The 14,506-nt window shown below is 44.1% G+C and overlaps 1 long non-coding RNA gene across 1 annotated transcript; it reads right to left on the bottom strand.

Annotated features, from left to right (window-relative positions):
- Window positions 1-883: 883 nt before the first annotated feature.
- Window positions 884-4,737, bottom strand: LOC136393674 (uncharacterized). The gene is made up of 3 exons (XR_010749117.1): window positions 4,635-4,737; window positions 2,444-2,544; window positions 884-1,025 (listed from the first exon to the last, which is right to left on the bottom strand). It is a non-coding gene; the product is annotated as an uncharacterized lncRNA (long non-coding RNA).
- Between the last annotated feature and the right edge of the window lie 9,769 nt (window positions 4,738-14,506).

Raw genomic sequence — 14,506 nt, 5'->3', positions numbered from 1 at the left:
CATGTGAGTGATTTATTGAGGAATGAACAGGTAAGAGAGAAGAATCAATACAAATATATGCTATTGAGTTGGCTATTGCAAGGGGCGAGTGACTGCTCAATCCTTAGGACTTTCTGAGAAGCCTGTCTGAATGCTCTCAGAATGCCCCTCTTGAGGAATGGAAGGGGTAACCACATATCTGTAAGCCTTTGACTTCTATTGTCAAGTGTTGCCCCATCAAGCATGAGTTCTCTAATGCTTTTGAGTTGAGCATGCATCAGTATGTGATGGTTCCTGCAGGAGTCACTTATTGTATAGTCAAGAAGCCCTGAGGCAAAAGTGAGAGGTATGGAGTGCTAGGGTACAAGTTTATCCTGTGCTAAGCCAGTAGATGCCTCAGATAAACTGATTGTAGCAATACTTACAATACGAGTGTGAGATGAAGAGTATTTGAAACAGTGCATAAGAGATTCCAACACATTGGGCTAGAAAAATGTGAAGCCTAGTTGTCACCATAGTGGGATGGCATGAAAGACTGTGGAGAGGATTTGATTTGGCATGGCTAATCTTAGTTTGCTTGGGATTATAGTTAAGACCCTGCCACTTATCTGCTGTATGACTTTGAATAAATTACTTAATTTCTCTAAACCTCAGTGTCCTTATATGTAAAATTGGTAATGATAATAAGCATAGTGACAAAGCTGTTTTAAGTATAAATTAGATAATGCTTGGGGAAACTGTGAAAAAGTCTTTGTTGTATAGCAAGTGCTCAACAAATGTCATCTATCCCCTGCCTTCTCCTTCTGCTCCTCCTCATTACCCCTGCCCAAATAACTCAAGTAGTGTGAGTACTTTTAACAATGCTGATTTATTTAAAGAAGCAGATATTTTGCCCCCACCATATCCTTTGTAATCTCCATCCACAGGCCCCCATTTTCATCTATCTTCCTGGGCAAGGAGCTCCAAACAGCCATATCTTTGAAGACAGGAACTCCAGGAAATGGTGAGCAATTATGAGAAGGATGACCCTTAAAATAAGTCTTCATCTGAGAAATGGACAGAAAATTATGCATGAGACCTACTGTTTTGGGGATCTGAATGCACTTAATACAATTGAGAGGCAACAGTTTCTAATTCTGGGAATTATTAAGCACTTGCAAGGACTGGTAAGACCAAAAACATCCAAGGATTGTTGGGGGTTGGACAAATAGTACATTCTGAACACAAGTGGGTTATTTTCAAGTATATTTTCTGTTGTATTTAATACAACCTAATTTATAAAAAAACTGAACCAGTAGCTTTTAATGATAAGTTAAAAAATTTAATGGCTATTTTTTAAAAAAATAAAGAAACTATCAACCATGCGAGGACCCCGAAATGTTTTTAGAGAAAAAGGTTATTCATAGGTCAATATAACAATGAGCATTAAAAGCTTAAAGTGTACATATTCTTTGGTCATTAATTATACTTCTTAGAATTTATCACAAAAAGGTAATAAAAGCATGTACACTAATTTAATACTCATTTTAATCATATTAATAAAATAAATAATAACTATATTAAATTTGTATGAATGGAGGTTGCTGGGTATATGAACATACATGATGGACTTATGTAAGGCTATTAAAGTTGATGGTATAGAAGCATCCATGTAGATACTAAAAGTTTACTAGCTATTGCAAAGTAAAATAATCAAGAAATCAAAAGATTATGTTATTTTTATATAAGTATCATATATATTTTTTTGTGTTTAAAGTATTCACCAAAGTGTTAAGTAGACATCATTTTGGGATTGTGGGTGCTATTTATCTTCTTTTTGAACAAATAGTCTAATTTCTCTCCAGGATATGCTGGGTACTTAAATTATTTTAAAGATTTGGAAACCACTATCTTGTGCCTGACCTGTGGGGGCGCAGTAGATAATGCGTTGACCTAGAATGCTGAGGTTGCTGTTTTGAAACCACTGTATTGTGACAGATGCTTCTCCCCTTGCCCCCGCCTTTTTGGAATGGTGAGTGAAGAGAGAGAGACCACAAAGAGACAAAACTTGGTCCCATCCATTTCTTGAAAGTGCCTTTAAGACTAAGTGTCCAGCCTGACCAGGTGGTGGTGCAGTGGATAGAGTGTCGGACTGGGATGCAGAGGACCCAGGTTCGAGATCCTGAGGACGTCAGCTTGAGTGCGGGCTCATTCGGTTTGAGCAGGGCTCACCAGCTTGAGCCCAAGGTCGCTGGCTTGAGCAAGGGGTCACTTGGTCTGCTGTAGCCTCCCAGTCAAGGCACATGTGAGAAATCAATCAATGAACAACTAAGGAACCACAATGAAGAATTGGTGTTTCTTGTCTTTTTCCCTTCCTGTCTGTCCCTATCTCTAACTTTGTCTCTGCCACAAAAAAAAAAAAAAAGTGTCCAGCCTGCCTGGGTGGAGAAGTCTGAGGCAGCAAGAAAGTTCTTAATATTTTTACCTGTCCTTAGTATTTAACACAGACGTAGCCACACCCATTGCTGACACAGCGCTCCTTTTCTTCACAGTCCCAGTTCCCACGGCAGTATTCAATGCAGGGGGCTAGATTCCAAGAGAGAAGTTGAGTACCATTGTGCTTTAAGTATAGGTGCTAGCGAGGCCAGCCCTTGTTTAAGGAGCCAGTTCCACTTTTTCTTTTTTAGTTTAATACACAATATAATTTAAATGACTACTTGCAGAATAATATTAACCTCTTATATATTTCAGATAAAAACAATACATTCACATAATCCCAATAAAGCAAGGCCTACTTTAAAGCTGTGTAAGAAGGGGGCCTGGTCGATGTGTACAATGTACTTGCTGATCTCAGGGAAAAATCAGTATTATCCCTCCATGTTTCTATTAGCTGTCGTTGATTTATGGTGAGAGGGTTAAAGACTTCTTGTCCCATTATGGCAATTTGGTCACTCATTGTATCTGTTGATATCTTACTCTATATAAAGCATAGAGGAAAGCATATTCAGGAAATACAAAGATGTGAAATAAGATTCAGACCTTCAAGCAGCTTAGAGTCTAACAAAGGAGCTAAGACATGTTTCAAGTGCTAAGAAAAATTAAAAAAAAAGCAGTGTGACAAGTGTCTCTCCTGAGAGAGGTGTATCCAAAGAACTAACAGGTCTCAGAAGAGAGAAGATATTACATCCAATTTGATTAATCAGAAAAGGAGAGTCTTGAAGTACAGGATTTTTTTTTAAGTACATGAATTTTGGGGGGGACATAGACAGAGTCAGAGAGAGGGACAGATAGAAAGGGAGAGAGATGAGAAACATCAATTCTTCGTTGCGGCTCCTTAGTTGCTCATTGATTGATTTCTCATATGGGCCTTGACCGTGGGGCTACAGCAGACCGAGTGACCCCTTGCTCGAGCCAGCGACCTTGGGCTCAAGCTGGTGAGCTTTGCTCAAAGCAGATGAGCCTTTGCTCAAGCTGGCGACCTTGGGGTCTCGAACCTGGGTCCTCCATATCCCAGTTCGACGCTCTATCCACTGCGCCACCGCCTGGTCAGGCTAAGTACAGGAATTTTTTTTAAGGCTGAATTGATGGGGACAGCAGAGTGTGGTGAGAAGAGAAAAAGAATTACTAGCAGAAATTCACAAACGGAAAATGTAACACCGTTTGGACTAGGGAGGAGTGCATAAGGTGCGTTGCGCACAAAATTTAAGGAGGCACTTGCACAATCCTGAGAATGAGTACTTCCTTAAATTTTGTGCCTTAGGCACCTGATCTCTCACTGTCCACCCTGAAATACAAGGAATATGAGAGGAGTGGCAAATGGGAGGCTAGATAAGTAAGTACTAGGAAACACGTCAAATTTAAGCAGGAAAAGTAGGTAGGGGACAAAGTTACAGAGAGCAGATCTTACAGTTACAGTGGGAAGGAAGGAACACATCAAGAGACAATTTCAAAGAATAGGTGGTATTTGGCAACCAGTTGAATGTAGGGGGAGGAGAGCAAAGAAGAGAGAAGGGTAAGCATTGAATCCAACCGTCTTTAGGGGAAGAAAGGTAGAGTGAAGGTAATCCAGGAAAGAAGGAAGTTTGGGATTGCTGGAGTGGCAAAAAATATCAGATGCTGCAGAGGCTGAAGACTTTGGCTATTGAGGAGAGTCAAGAGATTTGTCAGCAGGACCCAGGAGAGACGTTACAGCAGAGGGATGGGGCAGCAATGGAGATGATAGTCAGTTTTCAAGGGGTTAAGGGATAAAGTATGGAGAATTTAGGGCACAGAATTAAGATTACTTCTTTGAGATTGTCGATGGTGAAAGGAAAGAAGAGATTGGGGTGATTAATGTTTAACATAATTAAGAAAATATTTTCTCTAGACAATCCAATTTATTTGTAGCAAGAAACAAAGAAACTAGTAGTAGAGATGCTGGGAAGATAGGAGATGTCTGATGAGGGGAAGAAGGGGAGGAGTGGAGGAGCTGATAGAGAGTGACCCAGGGAAAGGAAGAGGAGGCTGAAGAAGAGAGATTCTGGGTGGTTCTCTGCAATGACTCTGACTAGAATACTTATCCTCCTCTTATTTCTCACCCTCCTCCTGCACACACTGGGCCCTGATGTCCTATTTTCTGGCTTCCTTATTCAAGAAGGACAGGGCTGTCTTCTGTCTGGACTCATCTAACAGATTACCTGGTCTCACTGTAGCCTGAAGCTCCTGTACCTCTAGGCTGAGGGTGATGAGGGTCACAAGGAGGAGGAAGCCCATCACCTTCATGGTGCTGTTGGAAGTCTTTGGTAAGAATGCAGCTGCGGGGCTGAGAACAGTTGAAATTTATGCTCATCCGCCCACTGGGCTGAAATGCAAGGCAAGGGGTGGGACTAGGAACTGTGGGAGCCAAACCCTGCCCAGAAACAGATATTCCTCCAGAACACACACCACATCTACCCTGGATTATGCCACGCTGTTCCCTAAACAAGTCTCGGAGCCAACAGGACACCCTCCTCTGATTGACAAATAAAATTTCTGAACCAGGAAAGACACGAGTGACTGAGAAAGCGGGTGGAGGGTGGGCACTGACTTTTATTACATGCTTTCATTGACACATTTATCTTCAGCACAACTATTAAATGTCTTCTCTGGGCCAGACACAGGCTGGGCATGAGAAATATGTCTTTATAGAAATCACAGCCTAGGAAGCAGATGCTAGCTAGCGAGGGTGCAGCCTGTTTTTGCATCCCCCCCGCCCCGTTCTTTTTTATTTTATTTTTTACAAGTGTAAACTTTCTTTTTTTTCTTTCTTTCTTTCCTCTTTTTTTTTTTTTTTAGTATTTATCATCTTCTGGTATATATATATTTATTTGTATATTGCCTGTCTACCTTTATCTTTATTTTTAACAGAATTTATTGGGGGTGACATTGGTTAAGATTATACAGGTTTCAAGCACACGATTCTACAACACACCTTCTGTACACAATACTGTGTGTTCACCACCCCAAGTGAAGTCTCTGCCCATCACCATTTATTCCCCTTATTCCCTCCCCCACCTCCCCCAACCAGTCACCACATTGCTGCCCATGACCATGAGTTTTTCTCTTTTTTTGTCCTATTTTTCTCAATCCCTTAACCCCCTTCACCCAGCCACCCCCCAACAGCTGTCAGCCTGCTCTCTAGCTATGACTCTGTCTCTATTTTGCTTGTTAGTTCATTGGATTTCACATATGACTAAAATCACATGCTACTTGTCCTTCTCTCACTGGCTTATCTCACCTAGCACAGTGCCCTCCAGGTCCAGCCATGCTGCCACAAAATACCACTGGGACAGAACAGAGGTGGAAACCTTACCTTTTCCCTCCCTGCTGGGCGCCTAGCACCTCTCCTGCTGATGTCAGGGAGAGGCAGTAGGAGCCAGCAGGGTGCCGCTGAGTCACCTGCAGGCAGTAAGGAGGGGACCTTAGTCTCTTTCTGGCTTGGCCTGATTCTCTCCACTGCTGGCTACCTCGGCTGGTGTGATATCTTTGCCTAGATGAGATGTAATTTTCTTAGCGTAGCCTTGTACTTCATCTTGTCTACCTTCATTTCTGAGAACCCAAGCTCCCGATGTGAAACTCTTCCAGGATATCTGTTCACAGGCAGCACTGGGGTGGGAGTGGGCTGGGGCCGCCCATAACCAGCCAGCAGGGGACTGAGGTTTCGTTTCCCCTTTCTTATAGGCACTCCAAATCTAAATGAGTGTTTTCTGAAGCACGCTTAATTTTTTGAAAAAAAAATATGCCTTTTCCCTCCCCAGCGGCAGCACGGATGGGTGAAAGGCATGTATGACTTTTGACCATGAACACTGTGTCCCTTAAAATATCTGACTTAATGGGAGATAAGGATGATTGGACTGATTGGGAATAGCATTACCAGTTGCAGCTTTGTGGGGTTTTTTTTGTTTTTGTTTTTAAATTTTTAAGATTTTATTAATTTTAGAGAGAGGAGAGAGAGAGAGAGAGAGAGAGAGAGAGAGAAAGCAGGAGGAGCAGGAAGCATCAACTCATAGTAGTTGCTTCTTGTTAATTGCAGCTTCTTAATAAGGCCCTGGGGGAGACGGTGGACTTCTCTTTAAAACGTGGAGTGCTTGATGTTTCACCAGGGGCCCTGGTTCCTAATTCTGGGGCCACAGGAAGAAACACTCCCTATTTTGCTTCATTTGTCAGTTTCTGAAATGCCACCAGTTGGAGATCCTTTGGGCAAACAATTGACCTCATGAACTGATAGTACCCTCAGGTGGGTTAAGGGGTATATTCAGAAAGTAATTTTGTAAACTGCCTTAACTCTTCCCTACCTATCCTAAAACTGAAATCAGTGGGTGTCTAATTTCTGTAACAAAAAGAAATCTTTAGAGACCTTAAACACGGAAAGATTATAGTGATAGTCTACATATGTAATTCCAAATTTTAAAAAATGCTAACACTTGGAATAAAAGTATTTTTTGGAACTGCACCAAATTCCAAGGCATGTTGAAATCAAACTTGTTCCTTTTTAGATACCCTCTTTTTAAATTTTCTTCTAGGTGCCCTGTTGTGCTGGTGCCCTCAGCACATGCTTCCTTTGGCCTTCGGGTTACTCAGGCCAGCTGGGGCCTTCAGGCCCCCTGCTCCTCGGCCCCAGGCCCCCACCGCCCAGGTACTCTGAGCTGCTCTGGTTGCTGCCTCCTGCCAAGTACTCCATGCTTTTATGACCCAGTTCAGGCTGTTCCTTGAACTTGGAATTTGTTTTCCCTTTCTTTCTCTGCCATGTCTAACAAGGCTTAGCACAAAGGTTACCTCCAAAACCTTCCTTAACTCCCACCCTGGGAGAGGTCATTGTCTTTCTGTACTTGTCTGGTCACGGGACTTAACACACTATATTGTAATTAATGATTCAGTATTTTACATTCTCTCCTGTGAATATCTTGATAGCTAAGGTGGGAGAGGGGTCTTATGTATCTTTCGTCTTCTGTGCTCAATCATGGGCATTTTTTCAATAATTATTAAGCAGAGAGTGATAAATGAATGGAAATTTTAACTAAGGGGTGGGGGTGGAGAGAAGATGGCGTGAAGCAGGAGACTGGGAGGAATTTTGAAGCATAGAGTTGAGAACACTAAGGACCCATAGTGGGGTCTTTTAGTTGTCAGAATGGAAGCTCATTAAAGATATGGCTTTGGAGCTGGATAAACCTCATCTGAATCCCTTCATGTGGCCGCTTCCTGGATGTGTGATGGTGGGCAATTATTAATATTAGTGCATTAAAAATTGCATTTGGTTTTGGAAAAACACTAATTGATCTGCTGCCCTGTGCTAATCATGCCCTGTGCTAAATGTTGGGGATGTGAACATGGCAGGCTTGCTCTTCTGGAGGAAGAGGTAAACCAATAAACATTTATAGCACCCGTGTTGGTATATGACAAAAGCAATGTTCTATTTGTATAAACAAACTTAATTGGAACCAAATGTCATCTGGCTCCCCCTGGCCTTACCAAGGGGAATCCTATTTACATATAAACTTGATTGGGGTCTCAATGTGCCCAGGAAAGAATCAATGATCTTCCAAGGGTTCCCAGTTGCTGGTACATACTGTTTTCCTGGACTCAAGCCTTATTGGTCTTCAAAGTGTAAAGAAAATTAATTTTGTTTTGTGCCAAAAAAGCCCAACATGACCTGTGTCTGAATAGAAGCTTGCCCCAGAGGTGAGCCGAGGGTGTAACAATTCACAAGTGCGGCCTGACCTGCGGTGGTGCAGTGGATAAAGCGTCGACCTGGAATGCTGAGGTTGCCAATTCGAAACCCTGGGCTTGCCTGGTCAAGGCACATATGGGAGTTGATGCTTTCTCTCTCTCTCTCTCTCTCTCTCTCTCTCCTCTCTAAAATGAATAAATTTAAAAAAAAAAGATAAAGTGGGCACTCCATTTAAAAAAAAACACAAAAAACAATTCACAAGTGCAGCTTTTTGAGCACTTGCTTTATTTCAGGCTAAGCTCTTCACAGACATCCTTCATTTTATCTAGCAAGGCTGTGAGGTGGTTAGTCAGTTAGGACTGACTGCTAATGGAGGGGATCAGTTTAAAATGGCACTGATAGGAGAGTTCTTCCTTTACACGGGCACAAGAGGAAGCTTCTCTTTTAAATGAGTGGGTTCTGTGTTGTTGATATTATTAAGCACTTAGCATGTGCCCAGCAAGGCACTATGGTGAATACCAGTGAGTGGGGGAGAAGAGACCAGTGGGAAGGGTGGGGAGTGTGGTTAGAGGAATGAGCTTAGGAAGAGAAGAGAGCATGGGAGCAGAAGCAGAGGTGGCACTTGAGATGTCCCCCTGCACTTCCCGTTCTTATAGGTCTTGTGCCCCTGCCTTTCCCACTCCCTTCCCCTTCTTTCCATCTTTGTACATACTTTGTATACATTTCCTTCTATCCAGTTTCTCCTTCTGATACTAACAGGGACTTGCTGGCTGGACTCACCAAGGACCCTGTGAGTTCTGAGGACAGCTCCTCCAGCTCTGTACTGAGAGTGGGGATGGCTACAGGGAGGACAATGCCCCCACGTCATGTTGCTGAGTGGAGTCTCCTTTGGTGACAGCACAGATGGGCAGAGATGTGCTGAGGTTTTTCCTCTTCTTTCTTCTGATCTGGGCAGCATGTGGAACCTGGGCAGGTCCCAGGTATTGAGAAGCTTAAGCCCTGACAGGCAGCTGACCTTTCTGACTGACATAGATTAAGGTGACCAACTTTTTTATAATGAAAAGGAAGACAAAAATAAATTGAAGAAAACAATATCATAAATAAAAGAAACATTTTATTCATTGCAACAATAATACACTATAATATGATAAATGCATAATAAAAACATTTGTAATATTTTCCTATTAATTTTTTTTAACGCCTATTAATTTTTTTTTTTTTTTTGTATTTTTCTGAAGCTGGAAACGGGGAGAGACAGTCAGACAGACTCCTGCATGCGCCCGACCGGGATCCACCCGGCACGCCCACCAGGGGCGAAGCTCTGCCCACCAGGGGGCGATGCTCTGCCCCTCCGGGGCGTCGCTCTGCCACGACCAGAGCCACTCTAGCGCCTGGGGCAGAGGCCAAGAAGCCATCCCCAGCGCCTGGGGCCATCTTTGCTCCAATGGAGCCTTGGCTGCGGGAGGGGAAGAGAGAGACAGAGAGGAAGGAGGGGGGGTGGTGGAGAAGCAAATGGGCACTTCTCCTATGTGCCCTGGCTGGGAATCGAACCCGGGTCCCCCGCACGCCAGGCCGACACTCTACCGCTGAGCCAACTGGCCAGGGCCAATGCCTATTAATTTTTAATAATAATTGTAAGAAAAGTACTCATTTAGTAAAACTAAATATCAAACAAAACCACCTATTTGGAGTGATATTTGGGTGTATTTATCATTTTTTAATTAAAAAAAGTCTGTTTTATGCAACTATTTAATCAAAATGCATTATTAATAAATATGGTTTGAGGTTAGATTTCCACTTTAAAACTTGAATTTTGGGAAAATACTTGTAAATAAAATTATACATATTTGGAAATTATTAAATAGATAATGAATTAATAAAACGTGAATTGTGCTTACCTGTCTATGATTGAATATTCACTGAGAAAGAAATAATCATGAGTCTACAATGTCATGTTTCAGTAAGAAGTACACAAAGCCATTTGCGCGCTTAGTATATTATGTGCTCTCTCAAGGTCTCCCGTGTGGATGGAGTGCATACATCTCATAATCGCGTCTTGCCGTACTGTACTGATCCTTGACAAATCGTCGTCAAATACAAATACATTACATCACATGCAATGGATCGACTCTGCATCAATCGAATACGGACATTTACAGATTAGTCTTCCAATATCAAAAAGGAGGACATTTAGGAGGACACTTTTTGAGGAAGGATAAAACTTACAAAAGAAGGATGGACTGTCCTCCTTAAAGGAGGATGATTGGTCACCTTACATAGATCCGTGTTTAGTATTAAGTAATGATGAATTTTCAATCAAGTTCTCTAAGCCAAGCCTTTTCTATCTAATAATAAAGACTACTGAAGAGTGAAGAACACTGTGAGTGATGGAGGGAAACGGGGTGGGAAAACTGAACTGGTATTTACAGGGCACCATTATGTGCCAGATCTTATAAACACAAATACAGATAAATATTATAAATGCAGTCATCCCTCGCCATATTGTGGTTCACTTTTTGCAGTCTCACTGTATGTATCACGGATTTTTAAATTGTATATATCTAATTTTCTATTGTGGATTTTTTGCAGTATATAGATATTTTATATATTTAGTATTGTAATTATTTTTGCAGTAAAACAAGCATTTTCTAGCCTAAAAATTTGAAAACAATATAAAAATATAAAAAATATTAATTAAAACATATTAAAAGAATATTAAATTGCAATAAAATATGTAGTGTACAGCAGATGAGTAGACAAAGACTCATACATATGGAAAACACAACTATGGTTTCCACTTGAGCTAGTTTGCCCACTGAGATTGTACACAGCATGCTATTGGCTAATGGATGAGAGGTGACCAAACAACATTGTTTTCTGTATCCTGGGTACTGATTGACTCAGCAACTATAGCATGTCTTCTCCATCTCCTGCATATAGCATTTTATATGTTGTTAAAATGACATAGGTTTAAGAGTATAGAAAGTGTTTAAGAGCATAGGAAGTGTTTATAAGAGTGTAGAAAAGGTTAATAAGAGGGTGGGAAAGGTTTATAAGAGTGTAGGGAGACTAATCTCGAGAGACAAGATGGCCACGGAGTAGGCAGATGTTCCAACCCCCGCATTCCAGAACTGAAGTGGATTACAACTTAATTTTGAGAACAGTCATCTTGAAAGACCAACTTTGGACTAAACTAAGAGGATTCTACAGCCAAGGACCATCAAAGAACCCACATTGAGACTGGTAAGAAAGGCAGAGATGCAGAAAGGGCTGCCCTGCTCCTGGGAGCAAGCAGCAGCTCGGAAGAACTCTTGCAGTGGGGAGGCTTGCCCGGCAAATTGTGGGTTGTGGATCCTTAACCCCAGAACTGGAGTCCCAGCTTAGAGCCCTGGAGCCTGGAAGGTGAGAACAGACTCTATTTGGCTGAGAAAGGAGCCTAGATACTGTTTGAGAGAAGAAGACAGAACTCTCGGACCCAGACTCTGTATTAAAGGGACCATACAGAGAGCCTCACTCACAGCCACCTGCCCCAGGCTCTAGGAGTGGGGAGCACTGGGAGGACTGGAGTTGCAAGGGGAGAGTGTGGTCTCCGAGGCAAAGGGGGAGACACTTTGAGGGATGGACACCCTAACACCTGGGCTGAATCATGCCCCAAATCTAAAATGAACATTTTTCCTCCGAGCAGCAACACCAGCAAAGGGAAGAAATTAACCCACCCATTGGAGGCTCTTCTGCGCCAGTCAGAACAAAGAGGCTCTTAGAGGCAGGCAAGCAGGGGTCCCCAAACTGCGGCCCCCTGAGGCCATTTATCCGGCCCCTGCCCCACTTCCAGAAAGGGCACCTCTTTCATTGGTGGTCAGTAAGAGTACTGAATGTGGCAGCCCTCCAACTGTTTGAGGGACAGTGAACTGGCCCCCTGTGTAAAACGTTTGGGGAACCCTGCTAGGGGACACAGGTAGTGAGTGCTGTGGTCTGAGCTACACCACCCTCCCATGCTGCTGAGTGTTCATCCGGGCGGACAAGTCTGCAGCAGGGCACGGCTGCAGGAGCCAGGGCATCTGAGCAAGTGCGCGTGGGCCCACCCGCAAAGGTGGGAGCCGCAGCAGCAGCAGCAGCTGCAAAGGTTGGAGCTAGAGAGCAAGCCCGCCCCCACAAACCCATCCTGGGCTGAGCCTGGGAGACTGTGGAGGCCATCTGAGCGGGCACACGTGGGCTGGCCTGTGGAGCTGGGAGCCATGGCAGCTGCTGCAGAGGTCTGGGCTTGCACGCAATCTCACCCACCCTTGGAGGCGGGGCCCAGACGACAGTGGAGATGGTCCCAGCGGCTGCGAGCAAGCCTGCCCACAGAGGCAGAGGCCGCAGCGGCTGCTGCAGAAGTCACGGCAGAGGTCCAGGCTCCTGCGCAACCACTACTGCAGCATGGGCCTGCCCCTGGTGGTGACTGAGGCCCGGACGACAGTGGAAGCGTTCTGAACCGGTGTGTGCAGGCTGCCCGGGGTGGTGGAAGCCGTGGTGGGCCGCTGTGGAGGTCCAAGCTTGCACGCAATCCAGCCAGTGGCATGAGCCCGCCCTTGGCAATGGCTGGGACCCTGGTGACCACCAGTGGTGGCGGAAGCCATGGCGGCTGCAAAGGCGGGCTGGCACCGGCAGGGCCTGTGCCCAAACGCCAGAGATGGCAATAGCAGCAGCAGGGGAGTGGCTGACAGACCACACATGGGGAGCACAGAGGCCACACCCACTGGTCCCCTGAGACCACACCCTTATGAGTGCTGAAAAAGAAGAAAAAAACAAAATAAAATATTTAAAAAGTCTGGATAGAAAGACATCTGAGGCTAAGGGGCAAACCACATCCAATACCGTACCTAATCACTGAATTACAGTACTGAGCCCAACAAGTAGCCAGCAATAAGAGGCAGCAGAAAGCAGATCTCAGGGGAACTTGAACTTTTAAAGGAACTTCCCCCAGGTCAAGAGTAGATAAAAGCTAGCCTAGGAGTGCAGCTGATATTTACAATGGCACCTGGGCCCAGCAGAGGCAGCGACAAGATCTGGATCACCTGTAGCTCCAAAAAGGTAGATAAGAGCAAGACATAGGCAGTGACCACCACCAATATGTACCAGGCTCTGGCCAGGGAGGTCCAGGGCAGGCACATCCAGTGGCCAGATATGGAGAGCATCAGTTCAGGACCTAACAACCCTTGTTAGAGTGGTAGCTTAAGGAAGGGCTCCTCACACCTGACCCAGCTAAGACAGAAAATGCTGACACAAATAGCAAAAAGAATAGTGATAGTAGATAAGTAGCCCACAGCAGATTACAAACAACAGCTGAAGCCAACTCAAGAAGACCTAGAACTATCACAACTGAAAATTGGAGGCAGACAATACCAACCCTAGACTCAGCTAGCTACACAAACAGCATACCCAAAGGAAAGTGTCTACAAGAGACCCATCTTAAAACAAAAGATACAGCCCTGGCCGGTTGGCTCAGCGGTAGAGCGTCGGCCTAGCGTGCGGAGGACCCGGGTTCGATTCCCGGCCAGGGCACATAGGAGAAGCGCCCATTTGCTTCTCCACCCCTCCGCCGCGCTTTCCTCTCTGTCTCTCTCTTCCCCTCCCGCAGCCAAGGCTCCATTGGAGCAAAGATGGCCCGGGCGCTGGGGATGGCTCTGTGGCCTCTGCCTCAGGCGCTAGAGTGGCTCTGGTCGCAATATGGTGACGCCCAGGATGGGCAGAGCATCGCCCCCTGGTGGGCAGAGCGTCGCCCCATGGTGGGCGTGCCGGGTGGATCCCGGTCGGGCGCATGCGGGAGTCTGTCTGACTGTCTCTCCCTGTTTCCAGCCTCAGAAAAATGAAAAAAAAAAGAAAAAAGATACATATATAGACTGAAAGTAAAAGGATGAAAAAAATATTTCATGCAAATGGAATGAAAAAAAACCTGGAGTAGCAATACTTATATCTGACAAAATATACTTTAAAACAAAGACTATAGTAAGGGATAAAGAAGTTCACTACATAATGATAAAGGGAACACTCTAACAGGAGGAGATAACCATTATAAATATTTATGCACCTAATATAGGAGCACCTAAATAAATAATATAAAGCAGACTTTGATGGACATAAAGGGTGAGATCAACAGCAATACTATAATAGTAGGGAATTTCAATACCCCACTAACATCACTGGATAGATCCTCAAGAAAGAAAATTAACAAAGAAACAGCAGAATTAAGAGACATACTAGATCATCTGGATTTATAGATATCTTCAGAACCTTTCACCCTAAAGCAGCAGAATATATTTATACATTCTTTCCAAGTGTGCGTGGTACATTCTCTAGGATAGACCACATATTAGGGCATAA

Source organism: Saccopteryx leptura, chromosome 2, assembly GCF_036850995.1.
Source record: "Saccopteryx leptura isolate mSacLep1 chromosome 2, mSacLep1_pri_phased_curated, whole genome shotgun sequence".
In the NCBI taxonomy this organism is placed as follows: Eukaryota; Metazoa; Chordata; class Mammalia; order Chiroptera; family Emballonuridae; genus Saccopteryx; species Saccopteryx leptura.
The sequence above is the reverse complement of the archived record's forward strand: the minus strand, read 5'-3'. Positions and strand labels throughout refer to the sequence as shown.